This window comes from Manis javanica, chromosome 1 (assembly GCF_040802235.1).
Source record: "Manis javanica isolate MJ-LG chromosome 1, MJ_LKY, whole genome shotgun sequence".
Classification (NCBI taxonomy): domain Eukaryota; kingdom Metazoa; phylum Chordata; class Mammalia; order Pholidota; family Manidae; genus Manis; species Manis javanica.
In genome coordinates, this window is record NC_133156.1 from 218562731 (window position 1) to 218577970 (window position 15240).

Below are 15240 nucleotides of genomic sequence, written 5' to 3' on the forward strand. Positions count from 1 at the left end.
GGGCCCGGGGGCAGCTGTGGGACTGAGGACCAGACTGCGCCAAGCGATCTTGTCAATAAATCAGGAGACAGGACAGAAATACAGCCCTGGGGCTGGATATAATAACTGACCCAGGCCAGGATTTATAAGATCGAGTCCTCTCTCTCTCTCCAGACAAACCTCATAGCCAAATGAAGGAATGGGAAAGAACTTGGCCATTTGGAGAGAACAAATCTGGCTGGCCACTGCCTTGCTCTAAAGTCCTCACTTGCTCTCCAGTGCCTTTGCCTGGCACATAGGCTTCCCTCCTACAGCCAATCTGGGTGCCATTAAGTGAGTAGAAAGAGAACAGGTGGGTGTGCTGAGACCAGGGTTTTAGACCCAGCTCTGTGGGAGCTGTGGAGCCTGGGAACATCGCTCCTGTCTCTGTGCCAAAGGGGCCCCAGATCAGATTCCTTCCTTCCTTCTTTCTCTGAATGGGACACTGAGTACTGACTATGGGCGTGAGTATTTCTAACCGCCTTCCTATTGTGATACTACTTTTTGTTCAGATGCATGGGGGAAATACAAAACACATAAAGCATAAAGATGAAAAGGTTTCCTTAGTCATGGTCCCCAGAGATGTGTGTTTCCTCCCTGGCTCTGCTGTTTGAAGCCCCGTGTCTGTGCCCACCTTTGTGGGAGTGAGATGCTTATTCAGAGTGCTTGGGTGACCTCGAAGAAGACTGCAGGGCTCTGACTTCGTCTTCACATCTGTCCAGGGCTGATCAGAACACAAGTGGAAGCTTCCAGACCACAGCTCTTGATTTCTCTTAGGTCTCCCTCCATGTCCGTACCTGTCTTCCTTGCCAAATCCTTCCCTGGGAGAGGAGTTGGAGCTTCTCTGGGGGATGTGCATGATGCTCAAACAAGGATGAGTGTGGCTCCAAACAGAAAGGATTCCAAACCTAGCTCTGCTGTTTACTTGCTGTGTGACCTTGAAAATTTACTTAACATCTCTGAACCTTGCTTTCCTCTATTTGGTGGAGAGGATAAATTTCTACATGACAAGACTGTTGTAAAAATTGAGTAAAGTGACACAAGTGATGTTTCTGGCCATGTAATGCACAATACCGCTTTATTTAATATGAGATGTTAGGTGTCTTGTCCTCCAGTGAGATAATCCACGTAAAGCACTGGAACCACCGCTCTAGGTGGGACCCTCCACATCTAAGCTGTCGTCATCCTTACCATTTCATCACCCTCTTCCAACGGTGTTGTTTCCATGTAACCGCCAGGTGGCAGCGTGGGGCCGCGTAACTGGAGCCCATTTCTCCTTGGGCCGTTTGTCACCTCACAGAATGTGAGGCACGGACCCTGGGGTGACAAGAGCTGCACGGCTGTTTATTGAGCTCTTACCACAGAGGGCACATAGGGAGTGCTTAACAGGCACCTTCTCTTCACCTGTGAAGGACACACACCAGGGGACAGTTACCTGCTGCCAGCAAAGGTGGGCTTAGGTGGGAGGATCTGCTGGCAGGCAGAGCCGGGACTGACTCAGACCCAGGTACTTGCCCATGTGTTTGGCGGCCTCCTGGTGGGACCCAGGAGCCTCACTTGGCAGATGAGGCGGATGAGGATGCGAGGCCCAAGAAGGGAAGGGAGTAGAAGACAGGGCCAGGCCCGGGGAAGGCTCAGTGGGGCTCCCTGGGCATGCTGAGAGCCCGAAAGGATCTCTATCAATCCCCTATTAATCTTTGCCACCAAGAACCACAGTGATTTGTGGGAAACTTCCTCCAAATCCTCAACTAATCCCCCTTTGAATGAACTCCTCTAGCAATTGCATTTATGGCTCAGTGGCCTCTAATCCCTGCGGCCCCAAACGTCCGTGGGAAGGCACATGAGCAGGCATGTGTCCTGCTGGGGCCCGGCAGCCCATGGGTCTGAGCCAGAGCACACCTAGCACCCCGGGCTTGTCCCACCCAGAGTCAGCCTTCTTTTCTCCCTCCTAAGAGCCTCACTTGACAGCAAACTGGGGAGAAGCCTCAGGTCTGTGCCTGGTGGGGTCTGGACAGGGCAGCTGGCCAGCTGCTGAGAGGCCCGGGCCCCTGTCCCTCTACCCTGAGTATCAATCAGGGACACTCTTGTTTGAAGTTAAGGCTCAGTTTCCTTACCTCTTAAATGGGGGTAAAAATAGTCCTGCCTTGTAGGGATGCTTGTAAAGGTTTACCTAGGTGACAGAGTTAATGAGCTTAAAGCAGAGCCTGGAACCTAACAAACAACCAGACCCAGTTAGCTATGGCTAACCTAGAATGCCTACCTGCTCCCCACCGCTCAGTGACTCCACAGCCCTCCTCTCCCACCTCTGCAGGGGTGAATCCCCGAGGGACAGCAGCTCCTCATTGTGCTTCTAAAGTGAAAACTGTTGACCAGGAAAAGATCTCCAAAACATATATTTCTAGGTGAGAAAAAACAACAGGGCAGTGTACAAGGTAGGCAACCATCTGTGCAATAAAAGGGGGAAGAACAAAGGTATTTTCTTGTAATTGCATAAAATGTTTCTGAAGAGCTCAAACTTGTAATATTGACTTCCTATAGAGAGAGCTAGGAGGTGGGGAAACCAAGCGGGAAGGAGACTTTTCATTGTATGTATATATACTCTTTTGAAAAGTGGCCCATGTGGCATGTATCTATTGTAAGTTTTGAATAGGATACACTAAGAACAAAAAGAAAATCATTGCATGAGATTAAACATTAAGACTTGCATCAGTCTTTTGCATGAACTCTGCACTGGGTGATTTGTACTCTCAAAGAATCTACAGTCAGGATACAGATTCCATCCTTAAAGATTGCCTAACATTGCTCAGCATAGGAAGCTTCTCGTCTTTTGAACTCAAACACCTGTAGCATTTCTGGCTCCTGCTTAGGGTGTAGAACTCTACAAAGAGCATTGCTCTCACCTTTACCAAAAAAAAAAAAAAAAACCAAATGCAAATAATCCACAAAATGACACTTTTCCTTGAATTCATCAGAGATCTGAGATTGAAGGCAGCAGCTAAACTGAAATCTAAGGAAAAACAGGCACCTCCAGGGAGACAGACACAGGTACTTGAGGTACTTGCTTACCTGCTATGGACATTGGACATCCTACAAGCTGGGCAGAAGAATCCAACCAGATGCTGGGAGCCCAATGTGAGTCCTAAATGAATGTACAGACCCCTAGGAAGCTGCAGCCCTGAGGGAAATCCACACTCCCTTGCAGTTTCTTCTCCATGGACCGCACCAGAGGCTCACAAGCAAGCCTGGGGGGAGCGAGGGAGACCTGAGAAAGCCTCTCTTGGGTCAGGTCTGGAGACAGGAACAGTGCTTTAGGAAAAGAATGAAGCTCCACACAGGTCCACTCCCTAAATCCCTAATGGAAAACCATATAACCCTTTGGGAAAAGTTCAGAAAACTTTTGACACCTGAGACCACAGGTGAAGACCAGGGCAGCTGAAAGGAGTAAGACCCTATGCCCCAGGGTGACGGCCAGAATCCATCCAGACCGGTGAGCCTCACGGATGGGGGAGGGGCAGGTCACGGACACATTCCCCACCGCTCCCCACCACCCACAAGACACAGGGGCACAGCACCTGTCAAGACTGAACGGAAGCTTCCTGACCCCACCCCAGCCCCACCCTCAGGCTGCTCGGTGCTGAATAGCAATGGTCATCTATAGCTGGGGCAGATCAAGAACACGAAGAGAAATTTTCTCTAAGATGCAGGCTCAAAGGGAGACCTGAAAGTGAGAACTTGTTAAGATGTCCATTCACTCCAAATTGATCTGTACATTTAGTGCAATTCCAATAAAACCCCTGGCAAAGTTTTTAATAGAAATTGACAAGCTAATGCTAACATTTATATGGAAAGGCACAGGAACTTGAATAGCCAAACCAATTTTGAAAAGGAAGAACAAAGTTGGAGAAAACCCATTATTTGATTTCAAGACTTACTAAACATACTGTAAAGCTACTATAATGAAGGCAGTGTGGTTTTGGAGAAAAAATATATATATATACTTTTTTGGAGAAAAAATTTTTAAATATGTCTATGTATATATCAAACAATTGTACAGAATAGAGTCAAGACATAGGTCACACATATATAGTCAACTGATTTTTCACAAAAATATCATGGCAATTCAGTTGAGAAAGAACTTTTTTTTAAAGAAAGATACTGAAACAATTGAATATCCATATGGAAAAAGAGAACAAAGCCACCTCCCACCTGATACAAAAATTACCTCCAAGTGGATCAGAGACCTAAATGTAAAAGCCTAAAATTGTAGAACTTCTAGAAGGAACATAGAAAAAATCTTTGTGACGTGGCTGTCTGGGGACAAGGCCTGGCATCCATCTGTCCGTGATACAGCTGCAGAGGCCACAGTTGTGGTCTTAGTCTCCTACCTCCTTGATTTACTTCCTGGAGACATTCACAGGTTGTTGGTTATTTTCATTTAATGCAGAACCACGGCTGTTCACCTTGGAACAGCTCCTCTTGGCAGTGGTTCTCAAGCCTGCCCTGCTATTCGGAATCTTGCTCAGATTCAGTGCAAGCACGATGCATGTGCTGGGCAACTTCATCGAAGCCGGAGAGAAGGATGCTCACTCCAGCCTGAAACCTGCAGCCCCAAGTCCTTGCAGGTGCCCTTTGGGGCCTTCTCTCCTGCTCTTGCCAGTTTCCTTCATACTAAGTGGGTGTTCAGTGAAGTTGGAAGGGAAAAAAAAGACCAAACCCACAGTTTCCTCAATGCTTTTCTCTATTCCCTGTCTAGCCACGTTTCTGTCTATTCATCACGCTAGATAGGTCTGAGTCAACCGGAGTCTTGGAATAGCAGTTGTTGAACCAGGGGTCTGCCTGCCTGTGTGTATGTGTGTCTGTGGGTCTGCAGGTGTGTGCGTATGTGCATGTGTGTGTTTATACAGAACAAGTGTGCCAGAGACAGAGAAGCAGAGACAGGAAGAAATGACGAGGAATGAGCTTTTTTTTTTCAGGGGAAAGAGCCAGAAATTACATCCGTTCAAAAATATCCTGTCTCTCTCACAGATAAATATAGTGATGTGAAAAGATGTGTCACCGAACAAAACTTTCAAAACAAATCCAGGAGGAGTCCTGGAAGAGGCTGACTCTGCTGGCTTTCTCTCCTTGCTCTTCTGGCCCCCTTACCCCATGCTCCCAGAGCTCCCAGACAACGGAAGAGCGGGGAGGGAGATCTGTGCCCAGCCCCCGCCCTGCAGCATTCTGGCCAGGGGAGATTGCTAGCAAGAGCAAAGGTACCACTCCATAAATGGCTGCTGACTGGGGGGCCAGGTCGCCAGATGTCTCCCCTACAGGGAAGAGCTCAAAAGGCCACTTCTCTCTGTTACAGGAGAGCAAAAGCTCAGAGCAGGAGGGCAGCCCCCCAGAGGTGTATTTACCAGGTGGCTGGAGCAAGTAACTGTAGCTAAGAACACATGACTTGGACCCAAGGCACCATTAAAATTACTAGGCCACAGTCCAGCAGAGGCACCTAGCAGCAGAATGGACACTAGCTCTTGACAAAGGGGGCAGTGTGGTGGCTGCAGCACTGAGGACCAGCTGAAACCCAGCTCCCCTCAGACCCACCTGTGATCGATCTCCCAGCAGCCCTGTGAGGTAGGTACTGTCAACCCATTTTTCAGATGGGGAGACCAAGGACAGAGTGATTCATGGTTGGCCATGGCAGAGCTGGGCGTTGTCTGTTCCGAGAGTGTTGGGAATGGATACCCTGCCTTGCGGCCGCTCACAAAAAGACAGGGGTAGGAGTTCCGCTGGCATGCAGGGCAGCGCCTGTGCCCTGATCTCTGGGGACAGAGCTGTCAGGTCGGTGCAGCGTCTCTGGGAGAAAGCAGTTGGGGCCATTCCGTAGTTGGGTGCTTGTCCCAATCTGACAGCCCCATCACCTTCTGACTCTGCCGGTCCCCTCCAGGGTACCCAGTGTCTGTCCCTCCAACTCTACTGCCCCGGTGCCTCTCTCACCTGGCCAGCCAGGAAACCCCTGAGCTTCCAGGCTCTATGCTCTGACGGAGTGTTTCTTAACACCTGTTGGACCTGAGGAGTCAGACAGACCTGGATTCAAATCCCACCTCTCTCACTCCCCGGCTCTGTGGATGGGGAAAAGCAATGCCTTGTATATTCATCCCTTAGGGCTGCTGAAACACATTACCACACACTTAGTGCCTTAAACAACACAAATGTATCATCTTACAGTTCTGGAGGAAAGGCATTAAAATCAGCCTCACTGGGCTAAAACCAAGGTGTCTGCAAGCCTGGGCACCTTCAGGCTCTAGGGGAGAATCCATTTCCTTGCCTTTTCCAGCTTTTAGAGGCCACTGCATCCCTGGGCTCGTGGCTTCACATCTCTCGGACCTCGGCTTCCGTGACGGTATCTCTCTCTCTCCCTCTGGCCCTCCTGCTTTCCTCCTGTGAGGGTCCTTGTGATCACACTGGCCCCGTCTGGATCACCCAGCATAATCTCAGCCCCATGTCCTTAATCACAGAGGCAAAGCCCCCTCTGCTATGGGTGGAAACCAATTCACAGGTTTATGGATTAGGACATGGACGTCTCTGTGGGAAAGCATTATTCAGCCTCCCACACTTCAATGTCCTCCCTTGTAAAACTGGGTGACAATCTGTACCTCACAGATCTGCTGGAAGGATTAGTTATGTTCTGAAGTACCTGGCCCTGTATCTGGCACAAAGTTGAAAGTGAGGTCCTGGAAATGTGGTCCCTGCCCTTCTCCTCTTCCATGTCGGCTTTCTCTGGACTCATCCAGGCCTGGCTCTGTGGGGACTTGAATCCCTGTTGAAATACAACACCGGGTAGTGATGGATGGTTCTGACCTCCCAAATGCTAGGGCAGGGCTGTTTGTAAATTTGAAGGCTTCTAAGCAACAGTGGGAGGAATTTGAGCAGCAATATGGAATGGTATGTTCAGGAACACAAATTCCAAGTGTTTTTTGTTGGGAAAGCTGAGCAGAAAATCCTTCCATCTACATCCCCCATGTCAGAACTGGTTTCCCAGTTTGGTTAGGCTGAGACGCATTCCAGCAGCCAGCACCTGTCTCTGGAGGCAGAGGGTGAGGCCCTGTCGGGGGGAGCAGGGCAGCTTGAGTCCCTGTTCACTGCCCAGGCCTGGGAGGGTGATGGCTTGGTGACAGGGGCTGGAGCAGCAGGTGGCCAGTTGAGGAGCACAGATTGGAAGGCCCCGTCTTCAGGGAGGGAAGTCAGAGCACTGAGGGGCTGTGTCCTTAATGAGGGACACACGGGGCACAGAGTGGCCCAGAACCCCAGGGAGCCCTCCTGAACGGCCTCCCCCAGCAGGCTCTCACCCAGCAGTCTAAACTCATTTTAATCTAATAGTCCTATTCATAAAACATCTTTTAGCATGCCCTCCCATAATACATATTTATTTCTAAGTTATATGGCATGAATTACTGTACAAATACTAGGCATATTAGAACTTGCAAAAAACACATAGTAAAGTAAAAGGTTTTACATAACCATAAATAAAAGATGCACATTTGGATCCTGCATTGGAACAAATGAGTCAGTGGGCATGCCCACTTGAGAGGCCACCACTGGTATACTTTACCCTTGGCATTCGTTGCATTTCTGTTTTTTTTTAATTTTGCTTATTGTGTGTTCAGTTCACCGAGCACCTCTCCTGCCAGGCAGGGTTGGTATCTTGTTTCTCTACCTGGCTTAGAACATTGCCAAAGATAGACCATTCATGCTTTGGACAGTACAAAGTGCATGATACACAGCTAGCACCTAATTAAGTCTTCCTGTAAATATTTTCTGAACACCGACATTGAGCCCAGCTTTGTAGCAGGCACTGGGGATTCAAGGAGCAAGACATGATTCCACGTTTGCAGAGGGTGCTCCACTGAGGGGGAGGGTTTTAGGACTGGGCTTGGGGTGGCCTGGCCCACTCCTGAGGCAGAGGAGTGGTGGAAGTGCATCCACACAGCAGGCACACGTGCAAAGGCCCAGAGGCCTGCAGGAACCTGCTGTGTTTGGGGTGTGGTCCCAGAGCAGTTACGGCTGGAACTCTTAAGGAAACAGAAGAGAACAGAGAGCACGATGGCTGGGCACTGAGCACAAGGTGGGCCATGAAGGTTCCAGGTGGGAAAAGTGTGTGGCCGGTCCCACCTCTGTGGCATTCCCACTGTTGGGGCCCCTCAGAGTGCCTTCACGCACATTGGGCACAAATGGAGAAGGGAACCTGAGGCCTGGGGAGGAGGCATCTGGAGGGGCAGAGAAAAAGAGGTTCTCTCAGCCCTCCCTCCTCCCCAGGACAAAGGAAGCGGTGGCTCCAGGCCACAGCCAGAGGATCTAGGGATCTGCTTTTGTTCACAGACAGGCCCACCACAGCCACAAAGCCAACACCAACTGCCCCGTGAAGCCACCAGGCCTCAGGCTTCAACAAGGGGCTTCGCATGACTCTAGCGGGAGGCTCCCAGTGAGGGGCCAGCTTCAGGGAGTGGCCCCCATCTCCACCCTCCAGTGAGCAGGGGGCTCCAGACCCCTTCCCTGCCCCCTGAGGCGGGGGGCTGTGTTCTCTCCACATAGCTCGGATACCCTATCCGGGCCGACTCAGAGCTGGGAGAGCTCCAAGCCAAGCTGGGCACATCTGCTTTGGGTGAAGGAGCTTTAAATGCATTCATGAAAGTGCATCTCACAGGGCAGGGGAGGGAAGATGTGAAGACATGGACCCCTAAAGTTGGAGATGGGGGCTGCCCACAGGGAAAAGATCCATGAAGCTGGTGTCAAGGGCCCCCATCCCATAAAGCCCCAGGGAAAAGTCACCCTTGAGAGGGGCGTATTTCTGGGCACCAGCTCTGGGTGGTACTGGGACAGGAATGGGGAGCGTCTGCAGCACCATGACAGCAAGATTCATCCCTGTGGCACAGAGCAGGGGCAGCTGAAACCCAGAGGCCTACAGGCAGGAGATCTGTGGTCCCTTTGCTTAGAGATGGGGTAGCAGGAGCTACGACACAGTCCAGGTCACTGAGCCCTCAGGGTCACACCAGGGGAGAGGGGATGAAGGTGGCCAGTGTTGGCTCTGCCCGGTTCAGGGACCCGGCTTTGAGCTCCTTATCTGGGCAGTGAGGCAGGTGGGCTGCATGCCCTTTGGGGTCCCTTCCAGCTCTGACATTCTTACATAGTCTGGGCTCATCAAGGCCCTGCCCTGCCCTTTTCCATCTTCCAGCCTAAGCTGAGAGCCACCTGGCAGGTGAGTGGGGTTTCTGAGAAGTTTCAAGCAACTGGCAATTTCCTTCCTGAGAAGCACAGGAGGAGGCTGAGCCCTATTCTCCCCACCCCACCACAGAGGCAGGGGGAAAGGGCCACCCTCTCCTTGGCCTTCATGGCCTCCCTGGCATTCTGTGAATGAATCTGAAAGCAAACCAGAGGGAGGGGAGCAAGCCACATGTCCCCAAATAGCTCTCTGAGCCACTGCTGGCTGCCTTGCCTTTCCAACAGAGACGTCCTGTTACTGTGACAGCAGAGAGGGCCACCCGATGGGTCCTGCAGTCCGCCTGGGGAATGAGCTTGCACCCTGTGCCTGAGGACAGGGTGAGGAGGGAGGGTTCTTTTGGGGCCAGGGATGAAGTCCCACGGTCGGTTGGGCCCAGGAGGGAATGCTGCAGATCTCCTCATGCAGCCTCTCTGGTGGGGATGCAGGAAGGCCCAGACTCTGTGCCAGAGGCAGCCGGATGCAAACAGTGAGCAAAGATGGAGAAACGTCTGCCTTCGCTGGTCACCAGGACTTAGAGCAGAGAATGCACACATGGAGCTCAGCTGAGCCGGGCCACAGTGCCTGCTGCTCCAGAAGAAAAGACCACCACAACCACGATGAGGGTAAGAACTTGAAAGGCTCACGTGCACTCTGCTGATGGATTTACTCTAGGGCCTATGGGCCCATGGATGGAAGTCCAGGGGTCTGTGAACTAGGATGGGAAAAATGGTTACCTCTTTATTTTCACTCATCATCAGCCAAAATACAGCATTTCCTGGTTTCTAACTGTAGGCAATGGACCTCACATGTGAAAGCAGCATCTGTGATTTGTCATCAGCAGGCATCACAGATGCTTTTCATGTCACATGCTTATGCACACATAGCAGGTAACTTAAATTGTTGTTTAAGCTCATCACAATTTAAGAATTATGGTAGTGGTTAGACTTGTCACTAGATCTTTTTGAATGTGTTAACAGAGAAGCACGTGTGATACGGTATCACGAATTTGAGGTCTAGAAAATATTTTGATAACTGCATTTCAGTGTAATTGGTCTCCTTTGTAATCTGCTGTAATCTCCTTTATGTATTTAACAATATTGGTCTGAGGAGTGGGTTACAAGCATCACCAGATTGCCTTAAGAGAGACATTAAGGACCCACTTTCCCTGTATAACCTGGTGTAATCCTCCCACCAAACCAGACATTCTGGTAGGTGCAGGGCTGGGAGTTCCCACATGGGCCTGTAAACATTTTTGGAGTGCAGATCCCCTTGTTCAAACAAAAATGTATCAGAAAGCCCAGCCAAGCCCATCATATAATGGTGCTGCTGCTCTGCTTGGATTTGGGAGTAGGGGCTTCTTGGAGCGGACTTACCCTTCCATCCACTCCTACCCGTCAGATGCCCTCCCTCCTCTTCTCCCCCGTCCCCTTTCCCGTGAAGCTCCAGAAACTTCCTAGGTTTCTACAGAGACATCTGCAAACCATCAACCTAATGCAGCCCCTCTCTGAGACCAGAGGAGCACTGTGAGGTCTCCCCTTCGCATCGCTGCTCTGCATGGCAAGTCCTGACTGCAGGCAGGTCTGGAGTGAGTTCAGGGGATGTCCTTAGAAACTCAAGTGAGGTCTCTCAAGTGTGTGTGAAGAAAACCACAAGAGAGGGATCCTACCTAGGCTGGGCAGCTCTCCATGTAAGCTCTGAAGTACTGGCTCCACCACTCGCTAGCTGTGTGGCTTCGGTTTGCATCTGTTAATTAATAATAATAATAGGCAACTGCCCCCCCCAACTTTAAAAGGTTGTTTGGAGGATTAAAGGAAATAATGCAGATAAAGAGCTTAGCTGCCTCTATGAATTCCTGCTGCTTCCCTTTTTCTGGAGAAAGGTTTGTGCCTGCCACCCCCGCACACTCACTTTGTGTCCTTTCCTCTGAAGTATCTCCCTGACAGAGGTGCCCTGGAGCTTATGTGCACTGTCCAGGTCTGAAATACTTAGCTTTCTCATCTTTCCAAACATGTCATTTGGCATTCTTGAGGTGTTTTGGTAGGAGCAGCAGCTCACACAGGCACATACTGTAGCTATTATCTAATCATCTAATAATTAGCTTGACATTTATAAAGGCCTCTAGAGTATTGGGATGACAGTGCTGTTTTCAAATGCAAAGATACCATAATTTTGCATCTGTGCCAGGTAAGATATGAGCAGAAGGGAAAAGTGACCCTACAGTTTTGCCTGCCCTCAATAGTCCTGAGCATGTTTAAGCAGATTATTGGGGAGCTAATGAGGCATAATCTTCAGGTCCCCTCCATTGCACGGTCCCATGTTGTCTGTGAAATTTGCAAAAGTAGTGTATGTTTGCATTTTTTTCCCCCAAGACTCTCCAGAATTGCATGTACTTTGGGCTCCACAACACCTCATCCACCCCTGGGTTTTAAAGTTGTCTCTTGGGTCTGCCCTACCTGGAAGCTGGCCCCATCATATTGCTGTTTAGCACCAGCAAATAGATTTGGGGGTACAAGTCATAGAATGGGTTGTACTGTGGGCTAGAGAATTTGGTGATTTGTTGGAGCAAAAGGGAGCATGAGCCTGAGGGAGTCAGGTTCCCGGCTCTGCCACCTGCTGACCAGGGCACTTGGGGGGCAGTCGTGTAATCTTTGAGCCTACTGTTCTCCATAAAATGCAGCTGAGAAGCCTGACCTGCCTGGAGTCACCTCCAGCTTCTGCTGCCTCAGACCTCTTGGAGTAAGTAGCTCCTGGAACAGACGACCAGGGAAAAGCATGTGGTTTCACCAGGACATGGAGGAGAGAGGTAAGAAGTCAAGGAAAAGCTACCACAGCAGGGCCAGGTTTTGTCATTATTTCTGACTGTGGCCCCACATCCCAGCTGGGCTCAGACCCACAGTCCTCCGACGTCTCCCCATCTATCTTACCCACATCTAATCAGTTGTTAGGTTTAAAATTCCCCTCCTCGATATGTGCTATTTCATCCCCTCCTCTCTATTCCTGCAGCAATCACCCATTTCTCACCTGGACAAAAGCAGGAGATGTCTAATGAAGGGCTTCTGCACCAGGGGGCTGCAAGCGTGCTGAGAGCCCCTCCATCTCCTCAGCGCTCGGGCGGCCCCACCGGGCCTGGGGAGGCTGGAGCATCCAGACCAGCAACTGCAGCCTCAGGAAGGCTCGGTCGTTAATCTCAGTGTGCAAGTCGAATGTCATTATTTTTTATGTTGCCCCCGTGTAGGAAACTTAGGGAAGCATTAATCTCCCATGGCCCCCTTCTGCTCAGTCAGGCCCATCCTAGTGCCGTGGCCAGATTCATCTCCGTGGGGTCCACGACAGCTGAGCAGCTTGGCCTCAGAATGCCCATCAAGAGGCTGCAGGATGTGAAAGTGACGGAAAGTAGCAAGATGGCACCTGAAGACCCAGGCCCAGGCTCTCCTCAGAGTGGGCTGAGCAGCTGTGTGGAGAAAGGCAGCGTTGGGGGACCTGGGAAGTCCCTCCTCTGCTCATTCAGCTGGAATGGTGGTTCTCAAACTCTTCAGTGTACAAGGACCATCCCCTGCTGTACTTGAAATGCAGATTCCAGGCCCCACCAAAATTTTCAGTCAGTATGTTTGCAACCAGACCCAGCAGTCTGCATTTTTAGGAAACATGGACTACGGGCACAGGTGTTGCACAGACTTTGAGAAAAGTGCCCTGATGATCTCAACTAAGCAGCAGATTTCACTCAGTAGGCTCAAAAGATGAAACAATGGCATTTGGGCAGGAATTTGCAGTAAAAAGCTGGGTTTCAGTCTAAAATCACAAACCAAACATATCACTTTGAAGAAAACAGATAAGAATAAGAAATCACTAAACCACAGAAAGCAGTTGACAGGAAGACCATCTGGGCAAATCAAAGTGACTCATCCCTAAGAACATTCTCCCAGAGAGGCAAACTGAATGGAAAACATTGATTATAATCCTAAAGAGAAAAGAAAGTCTTGAAATTCTTGAAAGAAATTGCTTATCATCTAAAACTAAGGCTGTGCATTGATTGGACAGACAACCAGCCAAACTGCTTTCTAAAATGTGCCAAGATGGGAAAGTTGTGGTGAAAATATGGACATACATGTGGCTAAATGCAAATGGCCAAAGGATACACACACAAGTTCCATTAGGAGAGAGTGGAGAGAACCTCTTTGATTGCAGTGATATCTGCAGTGTGGGCAGTGCCTCAACAATAAGTAATTCCAGCCAGCCAGGGACCTGTCCTGTCACTCAGTGGCGTGGCTCTATGGGCTGTCTCCATCTTTCTGATTCCTGGATGGGGGCATGGTCTGGCTCAAAAGAATGCCAGGAACTCATCAGGCAAGTGGCACTGAATGTTTGAAATTCAGACTGACTTGAAAACAGAGCATGCCCATTCACCAGGATTTAGGGGGAATGTTTGGATCTCCACTCGCAGATGTTTGCCATTGCTGTGGCTTGTTGCTTCTGTTTGCTCCTCGGCTGCCTCTGCACACACGTGAACCATCCCATGACAGTTCAAATCTCTGCCCGGAATATGGAGCAGAGTCTCAAGCGCTGCTCTGGGTGATAATGGGCTGTGGCTAAACAGAGACGCAGGTGTGACTGCAGGCTTCCCTCAGCCAGGGAAAGCATGGACCTTTCTCTTCGCTGGAGAAAGACCTGGTGGTGGTTCTGGAAGGGACAGAACCACCTGGCTTACAGCACCTGATTGGGGCTGGTTCAACACCAGTGGGATGGGCACCGCTGTCAGTCTCCCTGGAGGAGATGTGGGCTTGCTCGGCGTGTGTCTCCTTGAGATCGCAGTGAACTGGCTCCACAATGATTCAGGAACAGGCTGAGGCAGTGGTTAGAGAAGAATCCCGTGCACAACTTTTGTGTGAGGCACTATTTTTAACTGGGATAAAATATCTGTCGAGGAAAGAAGCACAAAAGGCTCGATGGGGTTCTTTTAGAGGCGCCCTGGATACTCATCTTGGCCACATGCAGAACGGCCAAGTGTTATAAAACACTGGGCTGAAGCTGCATATTGCCATTATAGATACTCTTTGGGATACAATAATAAATATAAAATTTTATTTTAAATGTGTAATTGGTGCTATACTTTTATTATGAAATGTATAATGTTCAGATTTCTAGTTTAACTTTATGGTGCAGGAACAATAATGCCTTAGGACCGTCACCTGCTGTGAGATGGCTCCCACCGTCACACCATGGTGCCCGTTTATAACGCTCACTGGACCCTCATCTGAGGTCACTCTGCCAACCTAGGCTGCTCCAGAGTGCTCTGTCGTCCAGTCACCAGGCTTCCCTTTTTCTTGAACTGTAATGAACTAAAGACAGTTTCTCCTTGACTCCTAGTTGTAAACCATGGCTTCTTGAAAGGTTCATGATTAATATTATGATTATAATGTTAATATCATGATTAACATATTAAATATCTAAAAATTACATGTAGTTTTTAGGAGGTGATTTGTTGATTATAATAGGTGCTTATTATACCAAAGAATTCTTTCAAGATTAGAATTACAATCTCTTTTATCCTGTCTAGTGTTCATTTGTCATAAACAGCACTACAGGTGGCCGCAATCACACCCACCATTTAAGGTAATTTCACCCTGTGGAAGCAGGGGGAGGGGCAGTGGGTGACGCTGCAGGGCTCAGCATCTTTTAGAGGCCCACCTGGGCTTGGAGCACAGAGCCCCACCTCCAGCACACTGCCTGCCACTGAGTCAGCCTTCAGCACGTATTTGCTGACAGATGAGTGGCTACGTGGATGAATAAATTAAGGAATGAGTAAAGATGTAGTCAGAGCCGAGCCAGAGGAGTGGGCTCCTGAATGCGGTAGGTGCACCAGGTGATGGGAGGCTGGAGGGGTTGGGGCCTAGGGCGAGGAGGGTGAAGTCTGCCCTACTGGGAAGCCGAAATACGTGCAGAGCAGTTGGGTGGGAGGAAGGCTGTAACAGGCAGCCTGGCCGGAG

At 49.8% G+C, this 15240-nt stretch overlaps 1 long non-coding RNA gene across 2 annotated transcripts in view; it reads left to right on the forward strand.

Annotated features, from left to right (window-relative positions):
• LOC140843974 (uncharacterized) overlaps positions 1-15240 on the forward strand; it is a 52161-nt gene that overhangs the window by 1905 nt on the left and 35016 nt on the right. The window contains exon 1 of one of the 2 annotated variants that reach the window (XR_012121977.1): positions 14744-15103. The exons of the other annotated variant lie outside the window; for it this stretch is intronic. This is a non-coding gene — a long non-coding RNA (uncharacterized lncRNA). Of the gene's footprint in view, positions 1-14743; positions 15104-15240 lie in introns of those variants that run through there. 2 annotated transcript variants of the gene reach the window in all.